The following is a 10000-nucleotide window of genomic DNA, read 5'->3' on the forward strand; positions in this document are numbered from 1 at the left end:
GGAGAAGTTTAAATGTGTTTGAGCTGAAGTGGCTGAGAATATGGTGTGGGTCACAAGGTTGGATAGAGTGAGTAATGAGGAGGTGAGGCGGAGGGCGGGGTTGGAAAAAGAGCTGAAAGAAAGAGCTGATGAAAGAGTATTGGGATGGTTTGGGGATATGGAAACAATGAGTGAAGATTAGGACCACCACACATTCTACATTGCTCTGATCTCGCGCTGTGCTTTTGCTTGAAGATTTGTCCATTATGCGGACGCTGTGGATGACATATTGAGTACTGCCGTTTGAGCTTTTTTCCTGTTCTCGAATTGCTGGTGTATGTCACTGGCTTGGTCGTCTAACTACTCCCTATTTTTATTTTTATTTTTATTTTTATTTTCAAACCGAGTGTACGCTGAGAGGTGGTTAAGAGTATGTCGCACACGGTGTCCCTATGCTTTTGTGAAGGTTTTCGTAGTTATGGGTTCCCCACTGTCGATTGGATCAGTGAGAAGCCCAGTAAGTTTACCGTGCAGTGAGGTTCGTTTTTTCTTCAGAGTCGTGTGGGGTGCGTACGTCGAGTTGACTCATCGGCGCTTTGCGGAGTCGCCTTTGCGGCGGACCGGGAATCGAATCCGGAGTTGAAAGACCGAACGGGGAAGACGATGGTCGGTCGGTCCATTCGTCTTTTCCCTTCATGGCGGTACGTATTATGACCTCGTCCTTGAGGTCAGGTCATCTGGCTATGACGTGGTCGGGCAGGTGTCACGGGTTGGACCTGGGGTGCATACAAGTTGTCGTCAAGATGTTGCGGAGTTGGACCTTTGTGTTGCTTTCTGTCAACTCGTATTCGGAGAAGAAGGACAGAAGACGTAGGTAGGCCTTTTTTTCGTTACGTCTTCCAGCTCTGTGGCGTTTAATGACTCCATCCCATAAATGATGGGTGCTTACCCATACATACATACATACATACATATATACATACATAGATACATACATACTCGTACATACATACATACATACATACATACATGCATACATACATACATACATACATACATACATACATACATACATACATACATACATACATACATACATACATACATACATACATACATGCATAAAAACATACATACATACATACATACGTACATCCATACATAAATACATACATACATACATACGTATATACATACGCACATACATACATACATACATACATACATACATACATACATACATACATACATACATACATACATACATACATACATACATACATACATACATACATACATACATACATAGTTTCTTTTTCCAAGTGGTCTACTTTGCATAAGTTAACACACGTACCCGTGTTCTTATTAGCAACATGTGTGTGTGTGTGTGTATGTGTATGTGTTTGTGCGCGTGTGCGTAAGCTTACAAAGCATTACCTATACATCGGGTTAGATAAGAGGTCTGAATATTCATCGGGGAGGGTAATTGCCGTCGATCAGAAGACCAGTACGTTATGTAACACACACACACACACACACACACACACACACACACACACACACACACACACACACACACACACACACACACACACACACACACACACACACACACACACACACACACACACACACACACACACACACACACACACACACACACACACACACACACACACACACACACACACACACGACTCGGTGGCGCGGTTGGTAGAGCGCTGGACTGGGAAGTACGGTGGTGCTCGCAGTACTTGGTTCGAATCCTGCCCAGGGCCGAAATTATTTCGGTATCGCTGCGTTTCGGGTCGTTACTCTGACTCTCGTGGGCGGGGAGTTGGGTGTGTGTGTGTGTGAAAGGTCATAGCATTACCCATAGATCGGTCATACGAGCTCTGAGCTCTCTTCCGGGAGGGAAATAGCTGTCGATCACGAGTCCAACACGTTATCCAAAAGACCAAGGTGAATACACACACACACACACACACACACACACACACACACACACACACACACACACACACACACACACACACACACACACACACACACATACACACACACACACACACACACACACACACACACACACACACACACATATACACACACACACACACACACACACACACACACACACACACACACACACACACACACACACACACACACACACACACACACACACACACACACACAGGCAGCCATGGGGTATAGACATGTGTTTGTGACCTCTTGCCTTCGGTGTGACAATGGCGCTTTGCAGCAAACTGAGGTCAGCCTGTTGACCTCCCCCACTAGAATTAAAGAACCTGATGTTAGTGAAGTGACATAATGTGCATCCCTCCTTTGTATCGACACCGGCCCAGTGATTAATTAAAATCAAAATGAATGTGCGGTTTACCCACCAACCTCAGTAGCCAAGAACATGGAGGAAGTAACTTAGTATTTACCAAAGGGCAATTCGCAAGGGTCGAGAGCACTGACCTGACTCCTCCCTATCTCATTGCTGACGTTACCAACACCGTATCCGTCATCATGTGCCCACCACCTTCCACGAGTCCCTTTAACCACATCATAGAGACTGTCGGCGTCCTACGACTGAGATTTCCGTCTGCAAGCTAGTTGTTTGCGGGGTTTCAACTGCTTCAGCATTAGCGAAATGGTACACTAGCTAAACCAACCTCACCAGCAACCAACGCTCAATCTTCGACCTAGTCATCACTGATAAGGTTCCAAACACCCGGTCGCAGCAAACACATCGTATGTAGACAAGAACGCCTAGTACGCTATGCACCCAAACGAGACTAATTTTAAATCTACACTAATTGTATATTGTCAGTGTATCTCTGTATCGCTGTTAATCAATAAATCGATTATAATTATTATTTATCTATTCTTATTATTTACACACGCATGAACACACGCGCACACACACATGTACGCATTCGTAAACACACACACACACACACACACACACACACACACACACACACACACACACACACACACACACACACACACACACACACACACACACACACACACACACACACACACACAAAACACACACACACACACACACACACACACACACACACACACACACACACACACACACACACACACACACACACACACACAAAACACACACACACACACACGCGGACACACACACACACACACACACACACACACACACACACACACACACACACACACACACACACACACACACACACACACACACACACACACACACACATACACACACATACACGCGCCCGCGCGCGCGCGTCTAGGAAGAGGAATAGTAGAGAAAGAGGAGGAGAAGGAGGAAAAGGATGAATGAAAGAGAAGATGAAGAAGAAGAAGGAGGAGGAGAAAATGGTGTAAATAGAGAGGAAGTAGAGAGAGAATGACTGGGGGAAGAAAGAAAATGAAGAGAAGGAGGAAGAAGAGAAGGAGGAAAAGGAGGAAGAGGAAGAGGAGGAAGAAGAAGAAGAGGAGGAGGAGGAGGAGGAGGAGGAAGATGAAGAGGAAGTGGAAAAGGAAGAGAAAGAGAAGAATGAGGAAAAGGATGTGAAAGTAGAGAGGAAGTAGAAGAATGACCGGGGAAAGGAAGAAAAGGAAGAAGAAAAAGAGGAGGAGGAGGAGGAGAAAGAGGGAAAAGAGAAGGTGACGGCGAAGGAGTAAGTAGAGGAAGAAGGAGTAGGAGAAGGAAGAGAAGGAAAAGGAGGAGGAGGAGGAGGAAGAGGAGAAGGAGGAAAAGGAAGAGAAGGAGACGAAGGAGGTGTAGTGAGAAAGAAGAGGAAGAATGTTCGGGGGGAGGAAGAGAGGGAAGAAAAGTAAAAAGAGGAAGAGGAAGAGGAGAAGGAAGAGAAGGAGACGTAAATAGAGACGGAGTAGAGGAAGAATGACCGGAGGAAAGAAGAGGAGGAGGAGGAAGAGGAGGAGGAAGAGGAGAACGAGGAGGAAGAGGAGGAGGAAGAGGAGAAAGAGGAGGAAGAGGAGGAAGATGAAGAGGAGAAGGAAGAGGAGAAGGAAGAGGAGGAGGAAGAGGAGGAAGGAGAAGAGGAGAAGGAGGAGGAAGAGGAGGAGGAGGAAGAGGAAGAGGAGAAGGAAAGGAAGGAGGTGTAAGTAGAGAGGAAGTAGAGGAAGAATGACCGGGGGAAAGAAGAAAAGGAAGAGGAGGAGGAAGAGGAGAACGAGGAGGAAGAGGAGAACGAGGAGGAAGAGGAGGAGGAGGAAAAGGAAGAGGAGAAGGAAGAGGAGGAGGAGGAGGAGGGGAAGTAAGAGGAGGAGGAGGAGGAGGAGGAGAAGAATTGATACTTGACACCAGAAGCAAGAGAGGATCCACCGTGGCAGCAAGAAGGCAGGCAGGCAGGCAGGCTGGGTTCCCGAAGGGTGCGGGAGGGGCGGGAGGGGGAGGAGTTTCTGTTGCACGCTCTGAGAAAATGGCGGCCGGTGACGTTGAAAAGGAGAGGGGACGTGCATTCATAGGCCGAGCCGATGCAACATGGAGGCACGAGGGTGGGGCTGAGGCCGGAGGTACGGAGGAAGAGGTAGTGAAGGTGGCTGCTTGCCAGTTTGCTTGCTTGCATGCAACCGCTCAACGCGTCTCAAGACCTTGTACGCTACTGTGCTTCTGATTCAAGAATTTTTGTCTGCAAAAGCATACACGTTTTTTTTCCTGTCTTTATCTGTTATGTTAGAAAATAGAGTGATTTTTATATTATTTGTTTTATGACTATAAACAATATATTTTGTAAACCTTTAAGTGTTTTAGTGTATTGCAGAAGCATAGTTCATTTTGACAAAAAATCGGGGAGCAATTTCCCAGATTCGTTTTTTTCCTTAGATTTAATAAATTATATTTTCTTATAGTGTACATACTTTTTCAGTATTTCCTAAGAAAAAAGTACGATTTCAAATTAGACTGTCATTATCGGTAGCATTATGAACGACATTTTTTCTGTCCTTATTTGTTAGGTTATGTACTAGGTACAATAAGGAGTTATTGGACCACATGTTTTATGGCGTCAAACCATATTTTGTAATAATATGTATACGGAATCATCGTCCATTTGACTGAAAATCTCCGTGAACTTTTTACTTGCATTTTTCCGCAAGTTTTGCAAATAATTTCTTAGGAAACTTCTACGCATGTTTCCCGTGTTTCCTAAAAGAGAAACTACTGCATTTGAAATTACATTACTTTTATCTTTAAGATTATGGATGGCATGTAAGGTTATATACAATGAATGAATATTTTTTATATATGTTTTATGATTTTAGAAAATATTTTGTAATAATTTAATCACTTCCTTATGTTACAGTTACAGAGACAATTACTGTAAGATTTACAGACAATTTCCCAAGAAATTTTACCAACATATTTCCGTAAATTTAAGAGTTATATTTTGTAGGAGAATTTCTGTCGAAAAAAAAAAAAAACGGCGCCAACAAAACTAATTGTACAACTCATAAATATCAATGAAGGGATTAATCTATGATTCCTTCCTTTCAACTTAGTTTTACTTAATGCGAACACAAGTTCGCCTCGGGGAAGCCCAGTGGATACCATGTCGACCTCATGAGCAGATGATCGTGAGTACGACACCACAACCATGTACAACCCTGTGAGTAGGGTCAACATCAGAGAAACGTCGTGCCACATGATGTCCCACATATAGCCGGAGTTGACGTTCACGAATGATGCTGAAGGTAACTGGCCTAGACTGAATCTCACAGCACGGTCTCTGGTTTGATACGAAGTCATTCCAGCGACAACCCATGAATCTCCGAAGGCACTCGGTACCAAAGACATCGAGACGCCTCTTCGAGTCAGCATTCATCGTCCATGTCTCACAGCCATACAGCAAGACAGTTGGCACAAGTGACTTGAAGATTAGAAGATTAGCTCTTCTGTGTAAAGAACGACAACACCATATACTCTGGTTGAGTGAATCCATAATACCACGGGCAATGCCAATCCTTCGAAGTACTCTTTGACACAACCCACCACCGTTATATACTACACTACCAAGGTATGTGAAGTTTTTCACAACCTCAGTGTCTTCACCTCGTGCATGGGCAGACTAAATTATGTCTTCCAGTAAGTCCTCAAACGCCTGGACCCTGATATTGGTCCAGCAGACCTGGTCTCACCTCCATATGAATGTAAGGTCAAATGTAAAAACAAAGTGGACGGTTTGAGGTTAAGTCCGGAGTGAGACAGGGTGGAGATTTATCCCTATTACCGTTTATAATATATGTGGATAGATGTATGAAGCAGATATGTATAAATCAGGAGAGGGTTATAACGTTAGGCTATAGTAGATCTACATGCACGATTGTCAACACGAGGACTGTGGAACTCGATCTTCTTATGTAGGAATGACGACTACTCGCCTCTCAAGACGCTTACTTGCCACCTTCAAGCATGATGTAAAAAACCATTACCTCCACGAACATGGGATCCCCCCGACTAGGGAACGTCTAGTTAAAGGCACCATAGTACTGGACCAGGATGATGGTCCCCGTCGTCTTTCCCTATTGGAAGCCCTTTATATAAAAGACCTATCACCCTCGATCAAAATCCAGAGTGGTGATCTTCTGACGCTCCCCTCCAGTAGAGACATTTCGCCACCAGTGTGAGACATTTCGCCACTGTATCGAAACTTACGTATTCAGTTAAAAATCTAACAAGAGTTACGAAACGTCCTGTCAGTAAATCCGAGAATGTACTCTGCTCGTCCCTATGCCCCAAAATTTAAAAGATGTTTGATATTCCCAAAGTAAGGACGAGGAATGCCTTTTTAGAAGAATTAAAGGTCTTCAGAAAAATATCAACGCAGAAATTTCCGTCTCATAAATGAATACACACACACACACACACACACACACACACACACACACACACACACACACACACACACACACACACACACACACACACACACACACACACAAACACACACACACACGCACGCACACACACACACACACACACACACACACACACACACACACACACACACACACACACACACACACACACACACACACACACACACACACACACACACACACTCACACACACACATATATATATATACATATATATATATATATATATATATATATGTGTATATATATATATATGTATAATATTATTATATATATGTAATATATCCTATCCGAGAGTTGACACCTTGGCGTGGTGGATAGGCTTGAGAACCTTAATGATTACAAAATCTATGTCGATAGAGGAAATCTCTGCAGGGTCACCCATATCGAACAGGTTTTGTAAGAAAGATCAGACAAAGAGCAGCTCACACACAGAGTCGCAGGTCCCACTGCTAACTGGCACGTCCCTGATGGCGAACAGGGAAATTCCTCATAGATATATGAGGTACCGCCATAATGACGGCGTGGACCACTGGGAACCCCATAGATATATAGGGCTTCACCGAATATAATGAATAAGGTGACACCAGAGAAATATCTCACCAGAAACCAGTTGGCACGGAGGTGTGTTTACTGCCAGAAAAAAAAATAAAAATAAATAAAATAAAATAAAATAAAATAATAATAATAGAAACCATGAACAGTACAATCAAAACAAAACCGGGCGTTCCTGTTCGATCATCGTCTCCTAAAGGTCCAACCGCATTGCCTCATGTGCTTACGGGCAGTGTGCCACCGAATGTGAGCAAGCACTGTCCAAGCAGGTCCAAGTCTTGCACATTAAACAACATGAAGAAAATAAAGGTCTATACTTACAACGTAAGAAGTCTCTCAGAAGACCACAGGCTGGAAATTTTAATGGAAGAACTAGACAACATCAAGTGGGACATCGTAGGACTGAGCGAAGTCCGAAGAGGGGAAGAAAAGCTGATACAATTACAAGGTGATCACCACCTGTTCTTTTATAGAGGTAAGGAGAAAGGAAGATCTAGTGGAGTAGGATTCTTGATCAACCGAGAGGTTGCTGGTAACGTAGTCAAGTTCAGTAGTTTATCGGACAGGGTAGCTTGGATTGTGATTAGGCTGTGTAAAAGGTACACTCTAAAAATTGTTCAGGTTTATGCACCAACATCATCGAGTTCAGACGATGAAATTGAGTCGTTCTATGATGATTTAAGTCAGGTAATGGATCAAGAAAAAAGTAAGTACATTTTGGTAATAGGCGACTTTAATACTAAAGTGGGGAAGAAGATGGGAGATGAGACGTGCAATGGAAAGTTTGGAGTAGGTGAAAGAAATGACAGAGGCGAGGTGTTAGTCAATTTTGCAGAGAACTACAACATGAAGATATTGATCACTTTCTTCCAAAAGCGTGTAGGTCATAAATGGACGTGAAGAAGTCCAAATGGAACAACAAAGAACGAAGTAGACTTCATATTAGGAGATGACAGCAAAAGCGTTAGCAATGTTACGGTGATAAAGTCAACATAGGTAGTAACCATAGAATTGTATGTTGCACAGTTAAATTCAGTTTCAAAGCCAAGAGAAATAAACTAGTTTTAAGAAGAAAATAAGCCTTGCAAAGGTTAAGGATAATAAGAAATTCCACTTAAAATTAAAAATAGATTCGAAGCTCTAAGAACTAACGAGGACACCGTGGAAGATATGAATTTGAATTTAGTGAATATAATTAGGGAATCGGCAGAGAAAGGAGGAAGTAAAAAAAACGTTAGAGAAAACAAATACTCCAAAGCTAGAAACGACCTAATTAAAAGAAGAAGGACCATACAGATTAAAAGCAGGAGAGACGAAACAGAAATAGTAAAACTAAACAAGCTTATCAACACAAGGTAGATATCAGAGAAAAGAAAGAGAAACATGAATGAAATAGAGGAAACTATTCGGAAAGGTAAATTTTTTAAAAGGACTGAGCGCAGACATGCTATAGGAAGACAACAAATGATATGTTTGAAAGATAGATATGGAGAAATCATTAAATGCAGAGATAGAATGGTAAAAAGAGTAGAAGAATTTTACCAAGAGCTTTACTCATCGAAGATCGTAGATGAGTCAGTAAATTCATCTGTAGACGTTAGTAGTTTACGAGAGATTACAAATGAAGAAGTAGAATTTGCTCTAAAAATATGAAACGAGGAAAAGGACTTGGGGAAGATGGTATATCGATAGATCTCTTGAAAGACGCAGGGAAAGAAGTTCATATCAAAGTAGCTCAGTTGTAACCCAGTGCTTACGCCAAGAAAGCGTTCCTGATGCGTGATGCAATGCCATAGTGATTTTGCTTCAAAAAAGGAGACCAGAAGGACCTTAGTAACTATCGACCGATTAGCTTGCTATCAAACGTACATGTATAAAGTATTCTCCAAGATCCTTACAAATAGACTAAGTCAAGTTTTAGATGGAAACCAACCGAGAGAACAGGCAGGCTTTAGGAGCAGATATTTGACTCTAGACATTTTGCAGGCGATAAACCAACTAGTCGAGAAAACGACAGAATAAAGTATACCTCTCTGTTTAGCTTTTGTAGATTAAGAAGGCATTTGACTCGATAGGCCAAATAGCAATACTAAATTCGCTACGCAAGCAGGGTACAAACGAACAGATCGCAAGAGTTTTAGAAAAGATTTATACGATAGGTACCGCTATAATTCGACTACATAAAGATACAGAAAATGTTAAGATCGAGAAAGAAGTATGGCAAGGCGATACAATTTCACCCAAATTATCTACAACTTGTTTGGAAGGTATTTTCAGAAGGTTGAGTTGGGAAAAGAAAGGTTTAAAGATTAATGGCGAATATTTGAACCACCTAAGATTTGCGGATGACATTATTCTTATTTCTGACAACGCAAACGACTTGCAAGATATGCTAAGTGATCTGATCAAGGAAAGTCTCAAAGTAGATTTAAAAATTAATAAGAGTACAACCATAGTAATGTTCAACACGAAAGTTCAAAGTAAAGAAATTATAATTGATGGTGAGAGTCTTGAAGAAGTTGAAGAATATAATCACTTAGGCCAGATGGTGAAA

Source organism: Oratosquilla oratoria, chromosome 39 (assembly GCF_046742065.1).
Source record: "Oratosquilla oratoria isolate Oo_2021 chromosome 39, ASM4674206v1, whole genome shotgun sequence".
In the NCBI taxonomy this organism is placed as follows: Eukaryota; Metazoa; Arthropoda; class Malacostraca; order Stomatopoda; family Squillidae; genus Oratosquilla; species Oratosquilla oratoria.